The sequence below is a fragment of the Glycine max genome, chromosome 11, assembly GCF_000004515.6.
Source record: "Glycine max cultivar Williams 82 chromosome 11, Glycine_max_v4.0, whole genome shotgun sequence".
Taxonomy (NCBI): domain Eukaryota; kingdom Viridiplantae; phylum Streptophyta; class Magnoliopsida; order Fabales; family Fabaceae; genus Glycine; species Glycine max.
Genome location: NC_038247.2, coordinates 18821181 through 18834576, shown reverse-complemented (window position 1 = coordinate 18834576; position 13396 = coordinate 18821181).

Sequence of the window (13396 nt, the reverse complement as noted above, 5' to 3'; positions counted from 1 at the left end):
AATAAAATGTATATCATCATCCTTTCCCAGAAGGTGATGATCAACTTACAAAATTATAAGAATACCATTAAAAAAACTACCAACAAACTCCCTAATTTCATGCATCCAATAATAATTCTTAAAATCGCACCACAACAACAATTGAATCAATTAATAATATGAAATCACATTTACTGTCCAGGGTCCACAAAATATAATTGACACCTTACATGACACTCTAAGACACGTGTCAACCCTCCACGTCAGCCCTGCAACAGGAGCATGAACACTCGGCCCTTAGCAGTTAGGCTCCCTGACTAACAGGTTATCTCTAACCTATTAATATTTGAATATAATTGAGTATCTTTATCTACTGGCAGGTATTTAATTATCTACAAAGCCACACATTATCTACAAAGTACAGTTATTTTCTAGCTTTTATCTATAAACTACAGCTTATCTCTAACATTATCTACAAGCTATCAGCTATTATCTATAAGTCAAGAATTATCTGCAAAGGCTATAACAGCCCCTACCAACAAGAATCCACAAATATGCTCCACTCTTATAAATACTAGGTTCCACTGAACCCTCAACACATGCCACACACACCAGCACACAAGCAACAAGCCTATGCTTATCTCTCTCTATTGCTCACTCGAGCCTACATTTAAGCATACACTTGCTTTATCTCCTAACTCATATACTTACTTGAGCATCAGAGTCCTTTGTTTTGCAGGTCCCCCCTCTTGTCCTCTTAACAAAGGTGCCTCTCTAAGTCGACGTGTGAAGTTCAAGAGCCTACATTGGCCACGTCTAGCCTGATGTGTCCTAGCTTCGGATTTTGGTAAGTACATTTATCACCCACCGTGGGGACATGGTAAAATATACCCCGCGATCTCTCATCAACTCTCTCCTTTTTCACCCATGGTTAGCACTTGGTCTAGCCTTAGACGCAAGACTCCTTTCGAAGACTTTCATCCTCATTCGGCAGTTATGACAGACACAAATTCTCTATAGCAACTTCAAAACCGAATTACGGAGAAGGAGCAATGCTATGAGGAGGAGCTGAGAAAGCTAAAGGCTGACCATGATCAGCTGGAGGCTCGTATCAGACGTCCCCAAGGCAATGAGCACTTCGCTCACACATTGCTTGAGCACATCCAAGGGGAATCACACCCCCGACGCACAGTCAACACTGTAGATGACTTAAGTCTCTCCCACATGCATTGTCCAGTAGGGCGGACTACTCGTCAACATCCCTTTGTTGACTGCATCATGGAGGCTGACATACCCTTGGGGTGGAAACCACTCAACCTCGAGTGGTATGATGGGACCATAAACCCAGATGAGCACCTAAATGCCTTCCTGACTCGGGCGAACCTATACACTAATGATGACATGTGATTCTATGTCATGTCTTCCTAATGTCCCTTAAGGGGGCGACATTGACCTAGTACAACGAACTACCACCTAGGTCTATAGACAGCTTCGACACCCTCATTGAACACTTCAGTGTGCAGTATGTAACCGGTAGATCTCACTGTATGACCTCGACTGCCTTAGCCAGTCTGTGACAAGCAAATGACGAGTCTCTCAGAAAATTCATGGATAGATTTGGGCGCACAATCGTCCAAATCCAAAATCTTAACCCTAAGGTAGCGTTGCATTCCATGCTCCTCGCCCTACACCCCAACAATTTTGCGGACAATCTGTGCAAAAAAAAAATCCATGATAGCATGGACGAGTTGCGCGAGTAAGCCAAAGGCTACATCCAGATGGAAAAATGTCCAAATTCAAGAATGAAGTCAAACAAGTCATACAGAAGCTCGACAAGTGAGAAAGAAGTACCAAGACCGACTTACACAAGTCAGACAAGCATCAACCTTTCCCAAAAGGGTCCAGGTATGAGCGTTACACACCCCTAACGGTTAATCACACTACAATTCTAGAGGAAGCTTTCAACTTAAAGGTTCCCATCAGGCTACCCCCAACGAAACCTCCTAGGTCGGGGTTAGACGTAACCAAATACTGCAGGTATCATCACGGTATTGGTCATAACACAGAAGATTGTTGGCCCCTTAAGGACAAGATAGAAAAGCTTATACAAGTTGGGTACCTAGCCCAGTTTGTCAATAGGCCAGACAACTACCAAGTTGGAACAAGACCCAGAGGAGCAATAAAGGATTCACAATGCAAATAGAAGAAGAGATAGAGCGGAAGACCGAGGAAGACAGAGACACCAACAACAACGGTGTGAACGACAACCTCCACAAGAACAGGAATCCGCCTAACAAATTAGGGGTGAATCAACACCATTGCGGGCGGATTTTCCTATTGAGGATAGTCCAACTAGTCCCTGTTAGTCTGTGAAAACGACTAACTTTTGTGTATAAAACTTGTGTATATTGTATCAAACTTCTCCAATTTATAGTTGTTTTATAATATTATAAGTACTTTATGTTAAATATAGATAATAGATAATTTATACTTTTGTTTTGTGTGTTTAATAATCAATTTCTCTTAATTTCAGGTTAATTAGGCAAATTGGTAAAAATGTTGTTTTCACCTTCTCGCTAAGCCAATCTGCTGGCTTAGCGAGCATTCGCTAAGCGTGACACTCAATGGCTAAGCACGAGGAAGAATCTAGAAGAAGATGATCTGTCAGGTTCGCTGAGGGCACCACTCCAGGTCATCAAGCGCACCACTTCAGCTCATCCGCTAAGTGAGAGAAGCGTGGTAAGCCACAATCCACTTATGCGTGCTAAGCGATTCAGATTTACGCTAAGCGTGCGAGTAGGGACCAACCCACCTATTTAAACTTGAAATCAGATTTTTTGAGGGAGTTTGGCATTTTTCTTGAAAAAGCCTCTACATGCACGAGAGTCTAACCTTGGCTTGAAGCTTTGCATGTTTAGGAAGTTCTAGAGAGAGAAAGGTCCAAGTTCCAAAGAGTTCTGAGAGATTTTGCTGTGTGAAGATCTGCAGAGACGAGAGCTCGAAGCGGAAGTCGTTCTGAGAACTTGAGATAAGTTTGTGAGTGATTGTGAGATCCTAGAGGTGAAGGAGACATCCTCACCACTTGTATTTTTGCTATCTTTCATCTTGTTCTTCTCTGTGTTGTAAAGGAGGTTTCCGAACCATGGAAAGCTAAATCCTCTATTGGATCTTCCCTGTAGGTACCTGATGTAAATATATTTCTATCTCTGTAATGATGTTTTGTGTGTTCTCTGTGCTATCTGCTTTTCATTCTAGTATGCCTTTACCTTGATCACGTAGATGCATGCTTTGTTAGGGTCATTCAACAGTGGAAACTAGTCTGATTCTAAAGTCCTTGATAGTATGGGGCTAAGTTGTTGTGCTGTCACGAGGAATCGGGGTACAAGAACTTAGTTGTGTATGTGTGTCTTAATGCGGTCCTGGTTGAGTTTAGTCTTACAAGAAGAATCTGCGGACGAGGCTTGATCTGGATTAGGCTAGGCTATCATGAGGAATCGGGGTCTAACAATCCAGGAGACAACATAGGAATACATGGGCATTGTTAGATAGAGAACATTCGTTCTAGCATCAGGAACCTATTAGGAAGACCAACCTGTTCTCTACTTGTTTTTATACAACATTTCTCTTACGTGATTTTCTTTCTTTTTGCATAGATAGTTTACATACCTGTTCATAACCACAATCATCTTTTCATACCAGACACCTATTTACCGAAATAGCTTTCCAGATAACACAAGTTCCCCGAGAGTTCGATACTTGGTTCTTACCATTTTATACTACTTGTGTGATCCGGTACACTTGCTGGCCGCGAACAATCCCGAAAATGCCATCTTCACGCCATTCGAAACATCGACATCAATTTTGTCGATGCACCATCACAACGAAGTCTCCTTCCTACCACCTTCACAGATAGGGAATTCAAGGGTATCAACCTCGTCAACCAGGACGATCCCATGGTTGTCTCCATCATCATTGCAAACTTCATGGTGTCTAAGGTCCTCATCGACCAGGGCAGTTCCACTGATATCTTGTATTTAAAAACTTTCCAGACACTCGAGGTCTCCCCCGACACTGTCCACCCTCACGCTGGTCCACTCCTCAGCTTTACAGGGGAAAGAGTAGAGACCAGAGGCTATACTGACTTAATGACCACCTTCGATCAAGGCAAGCTTTCTAGGAGATTCACCATAAGATATCTACTTGTTGATGCAGATACATTATATTTTGCTTTAATCGGCAAGAAGACACTTAATGAGCTTAGAGCCATAATCTCCATGCCCCATTTGAAAATGAAATTCCATACCCTAACCAGGGAGATAATAACCGTCATGGCAGAACAAAAGCAAGCACAACAATGCTATGCAAAAAGCTTGAAGGTAGCACCATATCCTCACCCCACAATAGCTGAAGGCACTCAAGTCATGAGCGTGAATAAAGGGTCTCCAATCCGAGCCCTGACCGTCTACCAAGCAAGCCTAGAAATTCGACATAGATCCGTGTGACACAAAGGCCCAAAACCCATCAAAGAGCTCATCAAGCTGCAGCTCGGACCTAAACCTGGGTAGTGTATGCAGCTGAGTAGGGACCTCACCAGCCATGAGCACCGGTGCATCGCTGATGTGTTACACAAAAATTTTGATTTGTTTTCTTGGCACCCATCTGAGATGCCGAGAATCCATCCCAACATCATCTTCCACAAACTTTCCATCTATCCCCAAGCCAAACCAATATCACAAAAGAAAAGAAAGATGGGTGAAGAACGATGCAAAGCTATCAAAGAAGAAGTCGACAAACTCCCCAACGCTAACTTCATTAGAGAAGTTAGGTGCTCCACTTGGCTCGCCAACGTCGTCATGGTCAAAAAGACCAACGACAAATGACAAATGTACACCAACTACACTGATCTAAACAGGGCGTGCCCCAAAGATGCATACCCTTTGCCCAATATCGACAGGCTAGTCGATGGAGCCTCCGTGTTTTAGGTTCTAAGCTTCTTGGATACTTACTCAAGATACAACTAGATCAGGATGCATGCTCCAAACGAAGAGAAAATGACATTTATCACAGAAGATGCCAACTTTTGCTACAGGGTCATGCCCTTCGCCCTAAAAAACACAGGCATTACATGCCAACGACTGATGGACCGAGTCTTTAAATAGTGGATCGGATGAAACATCGAGATATATGTGGATGACATGGACGTCAAGTCTCAAAGCATAGCTCAACACATGACAGACCTGGAAGAAGTCTTTGGGGAACTCTGTAAATATGACATGCGCCTCAACCCCAAAAAATATACTATCGAGGTAGGCGGAGGAAAGTTCCTTGGCTTCATGATCACTCACCGGGGAATTGAAGCCAACCCTAAAAAATGCATTACCATACTAGAGATGTGCAGCCCAACTAACATCTATGAAGTTCAGAAATTGAATGGTAGGCTAGCATCCATGTCTAGGTTCCTCCCGAGGCTTGCTGAAAAGGCAAAGCCATTTTACAAATTGCTCAAAAATCCTGAGCCCTTCCTATGGGATGAGACTTGCGAACAAACTTTCCTAGCTTTCAAGAAGAGCATAGCCACACCACTAGTTTAGAGTTGACCCAGGCCAAAAGTACCCCTACTTTTGTATCTCTCAGTAGCTGACAAAGCCATTAGCTCAATGCTCGTACAAGAGGAAGGGAAACACCAACTCCCTTTTTATTTCACCAGTTGCACACTTCATGACGCTAAAAAGAGCTACCAAATGATAGAAAAGGTAGCGCTAGCACTCATTACCTTGGCCCGACGACTCAGGCCCTACTTCTAGAGTCATCAAGTGGTCGTCAAAACGAACTACCCCATTAAGCAAGTTTTGCTAAAGCTTGAACTCTCATGAAGGATGGTGGCCTGATTCGTCAAACTTTCAGAGTTTTACATCGACTACAAACCTCGCAGCCTCATAAAGACATAATTCATGACTGACTTTCTAACAGAATTCACTGGAAACGACACAACCATCCCAGACTAGTGGAACCTTTACATTGATGGTGTGTCCAACGTAAAAGGAAACGGGGCAGGAATCATCCTCGAACGCCCTAACAATGTCACTCTAGAGCAAGCCCTCAAGCTCAATTTCAAAGCCTCAAACAACTAGGTAGAGTATGAGGTGCTCATTGCAAGTTTGAAGCCATCAAGAGAAGTCGGAGCCAAGAGGTTACGATGCTACACAAACTTGCAGCTTGTCCAAGGACAAGTTGCTAAGAGATACCAAACTAAGGAAACAATGTTGCTCAAGTACTATCACATCATGAAGACTTTCATTGAAAATTTTGAATGTTTCAAAATGTACTACATACCCAGGGAGACCCTCCAAGCTGGCCAGCACCAAAAAGGTCGGGCACCTCAAGACTATCATCTGGGAAACCCTCTAAACTCCCACCATAGATGTTGAGGAAGTTATGGCTAGAGAAGAAGAGGAACCAGAATGGATGACCCCCTACAAGAACTTCCTAATTCGAGGGGAACTACCACCAAATGAGGACGAAGCCTGACGCCTCAAATGAAAGGCCAACTACAACGTTATCCTTGATGGCAAGCTATTCATAAAAGGGTTGACAACACCCCTACTCAAATGCCTAAACACCTAACAGGAAAACTACGTCATGAGAGAACTTCATGAAAGGATATGTGGTCTCCACAACGGAGGATGCTCCCTTGCGACCAAAGTGGTGCGAGCCGACTACTATTGGCCAACACTCAGGGCAGACACCATCAACTTTACTAGGAGGTATAGATCTGCCATGCACCCCTCCTAACAATCTCCACAATCTAAGCTCCCCTTGGCCCTTCGCCACCTGGGGAATGAACATATTGGGATCACTGCCAAAGGCCCCAGGAGTAGTCAAATACTTGCTAGTTGTTATCGACTACTTCACCAATTGGATAAAAGCAAAACCACTGTGGGAAATTACGGCCAACGAGGTGGAGAAATTCACCTGGAAACACCTTATCTGTAGGTACGACCTCTCATATGCCACTATCACAGACAACAACACTCAATTCAAAGCTCAGACTTACAAAGACTTCTTGACAAGGCTAGGCATAAAGCACCTAGTCACCTTTGTCGAACATCCTCAGACCAATAGTCAGGTAGAGGCAATTGATAGAGTCATTCTTAGGGTGCTACGTACTAGACTCAACAAGTCTAAGGGTCTATGGAAAAAGGAGCTCTCCAGCATACTCTGGGCGTACCACTGTTCACCCCAGATAGCAACCAATGAAAATCTTTACCGACTCACATATGGCACAAACGCCATGATCCTTGTTGAAGTCAGGGAACTGTCAATAAGGAGATTGTTGTTCCATCAACAGCAAAATGAAGAAAATATGAAGGTAGAACTCGAAACCACAGACGAAGTCCAAGATATGGCGAGGATCAGGGAAGAAGCTGCCAAGCTCCGAGCAGCAAGGAGATACAATGCAAAGGTTCAACCACGAGCCTTTCAACCTGGTGACATTGTATGATGAGTCCAAGGTGAAGCCAGAAAAGATTCCCAAGCGGGAAAGCTTGGCCCCAGCTGGGAACGAGCATTCAGGGTCACAACCAACCTTGGCAACGGAGCATATAGACTACAAGACCTAGATGGCAAAGCAATTCCAAGAACGTGGAACTTCACCCACCTAAAGTTTTACTTCAGTTGACCTAAATGCAAACCCAATGTTGTACTTTTTTCCTACTCAGGTCTTTTGTCCCAAAAATAGAAAAATCAGGGTTTTGGCTTGAGAGGTTTTAACGAGGCACATCTAGGATAATTAATGTAATTTGTACTTAATCAAATACATTGAATAAAAATTTTACACCCCTTCTCACATTTCCCTTATCAAGACGAGCATCCATAGTCGTAGCTCCAAGGATCTTAAAACCCAAGAATTGCCCTTAGTGAGCCCTCCCTCTAGCATTAAATCTCCAGTACATGCCACCCGTGGCGAGTGACATGTACGCACAAACACATTACTACATCTCCAGTACATGCCACCCACGACGAGTGACATGTACGCACGAGCACACTATTATTTCTCTAGTACATGCCTCCAACGGCGAGTGACATGTACGCATGAACACACTACTATGTCTCCAATACGTGTCACCCACGGCGAGTGACATATACACATGAGCACACTACTAAGTCTCGAGTACTTGTCACCCACGGTGAGTGACATGTACGTACAAGCACACTATTACGTCTCCAGTACATGTCACCCACGACAAGCGACATGTACGCACGAGCACAATACTATGACTCTAGTATATGCCACCCATGGCAAGTGGCATGCATGCAAAAGCATGATGCCCAAAACCCAAGTCAGACAATCCCCTGGTTAATCCTCCAAAAGGATCGTAAAACCCAAGGTCCACCCTTGGTGGGTCCTACTAATTTACACCACCATGTCTCTAATACATGTCACTTTGTAAGAGGCACGTATGCAAGAGCACACCATTACATCTCTAGTACATGCCATCCACGGCTAGTGCCATGTATGCAAGTGCACAACACTTTTGCTGCACATAAGACTCGTTAAATCCAAGCTCCATGCTTGGTAATTCTTATAGTTTCACAAAATCCAAGGCTCATCCTTGGTAAGCCTCGACGCAGCTCCACAAGCTTGATAAAACCTAGGGCAAATACATCCCCGGTCCAAGGCTCGATAAACCCAAGGTTCATGCTTGGTGAGCCCTTTTTGTTACTAAGTTCCATCTCCATAGGAACTCAAGGTATGCAAGGTTTACCCTTAATGATCTTCTCTATTACTAATTTTTATCTGTGCAGGAATACAAGTATATCAAAAACCCAAGGTCTACCCTTGGAACACACTCCTCCAAACCCCAAGGTCCACCCTTGGTAAGTACTCCTACAAAACCCAAGGCACCCCTTTGGTCTGCTCACTTGCACCAACTACGATGACCATCGTCAAAGGTCCAAATTCAACAAAATGAACTACCACTAGACTATTTTGAAAGACCTTCAATCAAGTGGAAGTCATACTTACTCTTCATAACCATTAAAGGAGAAGCTTCGCAGGTTACACGACCTACCCCCAAACTGGCTAGCAAAACCTTCAACCAGGAGCAAGTCAAACATACTTCTGACAAACATCAGGGGAAAAGCTCCACAAAGCAAAAGGAAGCCCTACCAAATGGGTGACAAGACCTTTAACCAGGTTGAAATCAAACCTGAGATGATTTCTTGTCATCTAATTTTTGCAAGACCACCACAGTCCTACCTCTACATTGCCAAGGTCTTGCTTCTTGTTGTTAGTCGTCATTTAGGGCTAACTTTTGTATTGAAAAGTTTCATAAAATTTATATCTTTTCCCCAATTTATGGTTCTTTTTGTAGGTTTGTACATATTTTTATGTTTAGTTTAATTTTACTGAGTAGATATTCCCAATATTGTGAATTAATGTGGTTCTACTTCAGTTTCAGGCTAAAGGATGAAGAAGAAGAAGGTTGAAGCAGTTGGTGTCTCGCTAAGCGAGGCATATGCGCTTAGCAAGTAACATCTGCTAAGCGAGGCACTTAGCTCGCTTAGCGAGTGGGGAGAATCTGGAAGAAAATCTGCCATTCATGCACGCGCCCAGTGCACCATTAGCTCGCTCAACGAGTTATCTGTCTCTTCTCGCACTCAGTGCGTCCAGCTCGCTAAGTGAGAATTCACTAACTCGCGCTTAGCGAGAAAATGGCGCTAAGCGAGCCTTCAGGATCAAAAAGCCTTTAAAAGACTGAAGTTGGAGAAAAAATAGGGAGTTCTTATGGAAGAGAGACGTAACAAAGCCGAAAAACAGAGCAAGAGAGAAAAGCTTGAACGAAAGGCCTCAGCTTTCAAGAGGATTTTAGGTTTATGAGTGATTGTTAGGTTTTTAGAGATGGAGGAGACATCCCCACCACTTTGTAATCTTAATTTTCCTTCAAAAACCTCATCTTGGTGCTGAAAGGTGCTAACTTGTAATGGAATGCTAAATCTCTTGTTGGGGATTTCTGCTGAGCTTTGATGTAAAAATCTTCACTATCTATTTAAAGTTGTTTTTATGTGTTCATTGCTTCTATCTGTATTTAATTCTTGCATGCTTGTGGCTTGATCACCCATTTGTGTGTAAAGTTAAGATTTTTAGCATTGGAAAGTATTTTAAATCCTTAGAACTGGATAGAGCAGGCTAGAGAACTGTATGTCTAGACACAGAGTGCAGGGATTTAGTTTATAATATGTCATAATATTAATGCAATTCGTTTAAGCTAAGTTCGACGAGGAATCTAGAACGAAGCTTAAATAGAATTAGACTCATTTACTAGAGGGATCTTGGTTTGACTAGTCGTTTTTGGCATAGAACACAGAAACAACCTTAAATAGAGAAAAACACTTAATAACATCATTTTGTTCAGTAGAAAGACCGAACGTTTTAATCATCTGTTTATCTCTCATATTTAGATAGTAAGTTTTGTAGCTAAATTAGAACTTTTGACACAACTTCTTTCTATATTTACTGGCTTTATACAAATGTTTACCTATTGAATGAATGATCTCTGAATGAAACAAGTTCCCTGTGGATACGATACTCGGTCTTACCATTTTATATTACTTGTGCGACTCAGTGCACTTGCTGATTAGCATCACTGACCAGTGGAACAAGTATTCAGCGTAAATACTTTTGCCATCAAAGATTCTATACTTACCATCACGACGGCCTATCCATACTACCACAAGTAATAGAGTGTTGCATAGACAAAGGCAACATACATAACATACACATAGGAAAAAATTCACCATCGAAGGAAAGCATGTGCATTGAAGACATACGCATTAAGGAAAAATAAAAATAATTGTCATAGTTACAAGGCCTATATGACTCAAATTCTAACAATGAAGAAAAGAAGAAAGGTAAAGGCAAAGGCAACCTAGACACAAGTATCATCGCCTTGCTCCTCAGCACTCTGCTCTTCATCAATAGCCTCCTTGTCCACAACAATTTCTTCCTCGTCAAGCAAGACATCGTCCTTCACATCCTTTAAAGGTCAAAGAGACCCAAGTCAAGGTCCTTGGCAAAGAACTCGGCCTGCCTGACGGCCTTGTTGAATCCTTTTTCATGTTGCTCCATGGCTTCCTTCTTGTAAACGAGCAACTCCTCCTTAAGCTTCTTGCTGGCCTCCCTTTCCTAGGCAGCCCACAGCTCGTACTCCTTTAACCGAGACTTTGACTCCTTAAGTCGAGCCTTTAAATCAACATTCACCTTCACAAGCTCGTCCCTCTCTGCCACAATGCCCTCCATCTTGCTAGCTAGGTAGCTTTTATCCACTTACAAGTCCTTGTAGCATTTGAACAATTCATCACCATCCAACTTGGTGCGTAGCAACTTGGCCAACACACCACCAACTTTGGAAGGCAGTTGGCGATTTGACCTTACGACCTTAACAAAGGCTATGGTGGCATTAGTCACCTTAGGGTGGTCCACTCTCCAAACTGTGCGAGCAGTAGCCCTTCATTTGGCGACCTCTGCCTCCAAGGATGCCACCTTATGCAAAGCCTCTTGGTGCCACTATCCGTTCTCCTCCAGAATCGCCAAACTTCTCTAAAGAAAAACTTTGGCAAAATGCGTAGCATTCTGCACCCCAGCTGACCTAATAAGGTTCTTATCAAAGGCTAAAACAAAGCCAATTGGGGTCTTCTGCTCCAGCTTGTAACTTGTACCCCATAGTGAATCAGTATCACTAAAGGTGTACAAATGATCCAAGGAGACACGGGGACAAGAAGACGAAGAAGGTGATGTCGCCGCCAACGCAGTGGAGGGATGACCATTGGAGCCGAAGAGGAAGGAGGAGACACCACAAGAGCACTGATGGTCTCTACACCGACACTCAACAAAGGTGTAGCGACGGTGGACGATGGTGCCATAACAGAACCAACCAAAGCAGTTGGCATACTAACTTCAGCAACAACAAGAGCAGTGTTCGCTTCTCGCTAAAATACTTGTTTCACAGGTTAGAAATGTTAATCGGCAAGTGCACCGAGTCGCACAAGTAATATATAAAACGGTAAGACCGAGTGTCGAGTCCACATGGAACTTGTTTCATTCAGGGAGCATTCATTCAGTAGGTAAGCAGTTGTATAAAGCCAGTAAATATAAAGAGAAGTTGTGTCTACAGTTTTAATTTAACTACAAAATTAACTATCTAAATGTGAGAGATAAACAGATGATGAAAACGTTGGGTCCTTCTACTGAACAAAATGATGTAATTAAGTGTTTTTCTCTATTTAAGGTTGTTTATGTGTTTCTATGCCGAAAATGACTACTCAAACCAAGATTCCTCTAGTGAATGAGTCTAATTCTATTTAAGCTTCATTCTAGATTCCTCGTCAAACTTAGCCTAAATGAATTGCATTAAGATTACAACATATTATAAACTAAATCCCTGCACTCTGTGTCTAGACATAATTTAGTTGAGGCCTTTCGTTCAAGCTTTTCTCTCTTGCTCTGTTATGTCTCTCTTCATAAAAACTCACTGAACTCCCCTTATTTTTTCGCCAACTTTAGTCTTTTAAGGGCTTTTTGATCCTGAAGGCTCGTTTAGCGCCATTTTCCTGCTAAGCGCGAGTTAGTGGATTTTTGCTTAGCGAGCTGGGCACGCTGAGTGAGAGAAGAGACAAATGACTCGTTGAGCGAGCTGAAGATTCTCTTCTAGATTTTTCCCACTCGCTAAGCGAGCTGAGTGCCTCGCTTAGCGGATGTTACTCACTAAGTGCATATGCCTCGCTTAGCGAGACACTAGCTGCTTCAACCTTCTTCTTCTTCATCCTTTGGCCTGAAACTGAAGTTGAACCACATTAAATCACAATATTGGGAATATCTACTAAGTAAAATTAAACTAAACAAAAAAAAATATGTACAAACCTACAAAAAGAACCATAAATTAGGGAAAAGATATAAATTTCATGAAGCTTTTCAATACAAAAGTTAGTCATAAATGACAACTAACAAACTCCCCCAAATTTACAATTTTGCTTATCCTCAAGCAAGGAAAGAACAGTTCACTTGTCCTCAAGTGACAAAATCACAGTGGTTATTAAAAATTGTGTTTGTTCCAAAGCATTCAATCATATGAACACAAGTGGCAAACATTGCTTTCAACCAACAACTTCTCATAAAGATATGCAGAATTTCAAAGATCTGAACATGGTTATTAAGCAACACAAGTGAAATAATCTAGCAAGCAAGATAGGTATCAAGGAAGGTTCATCAAGCCAAATCCTCATTGTCACTATTTCACTCATAAGCACAAGTGTTTAAGGCAATTCTTCAGTCAACAACCAACACAAGTCTCAACTTTTGCATTTCATCTCATGCCATACAATCACAAACACATAAATTGAATCTGAAGGACTTTCTTGG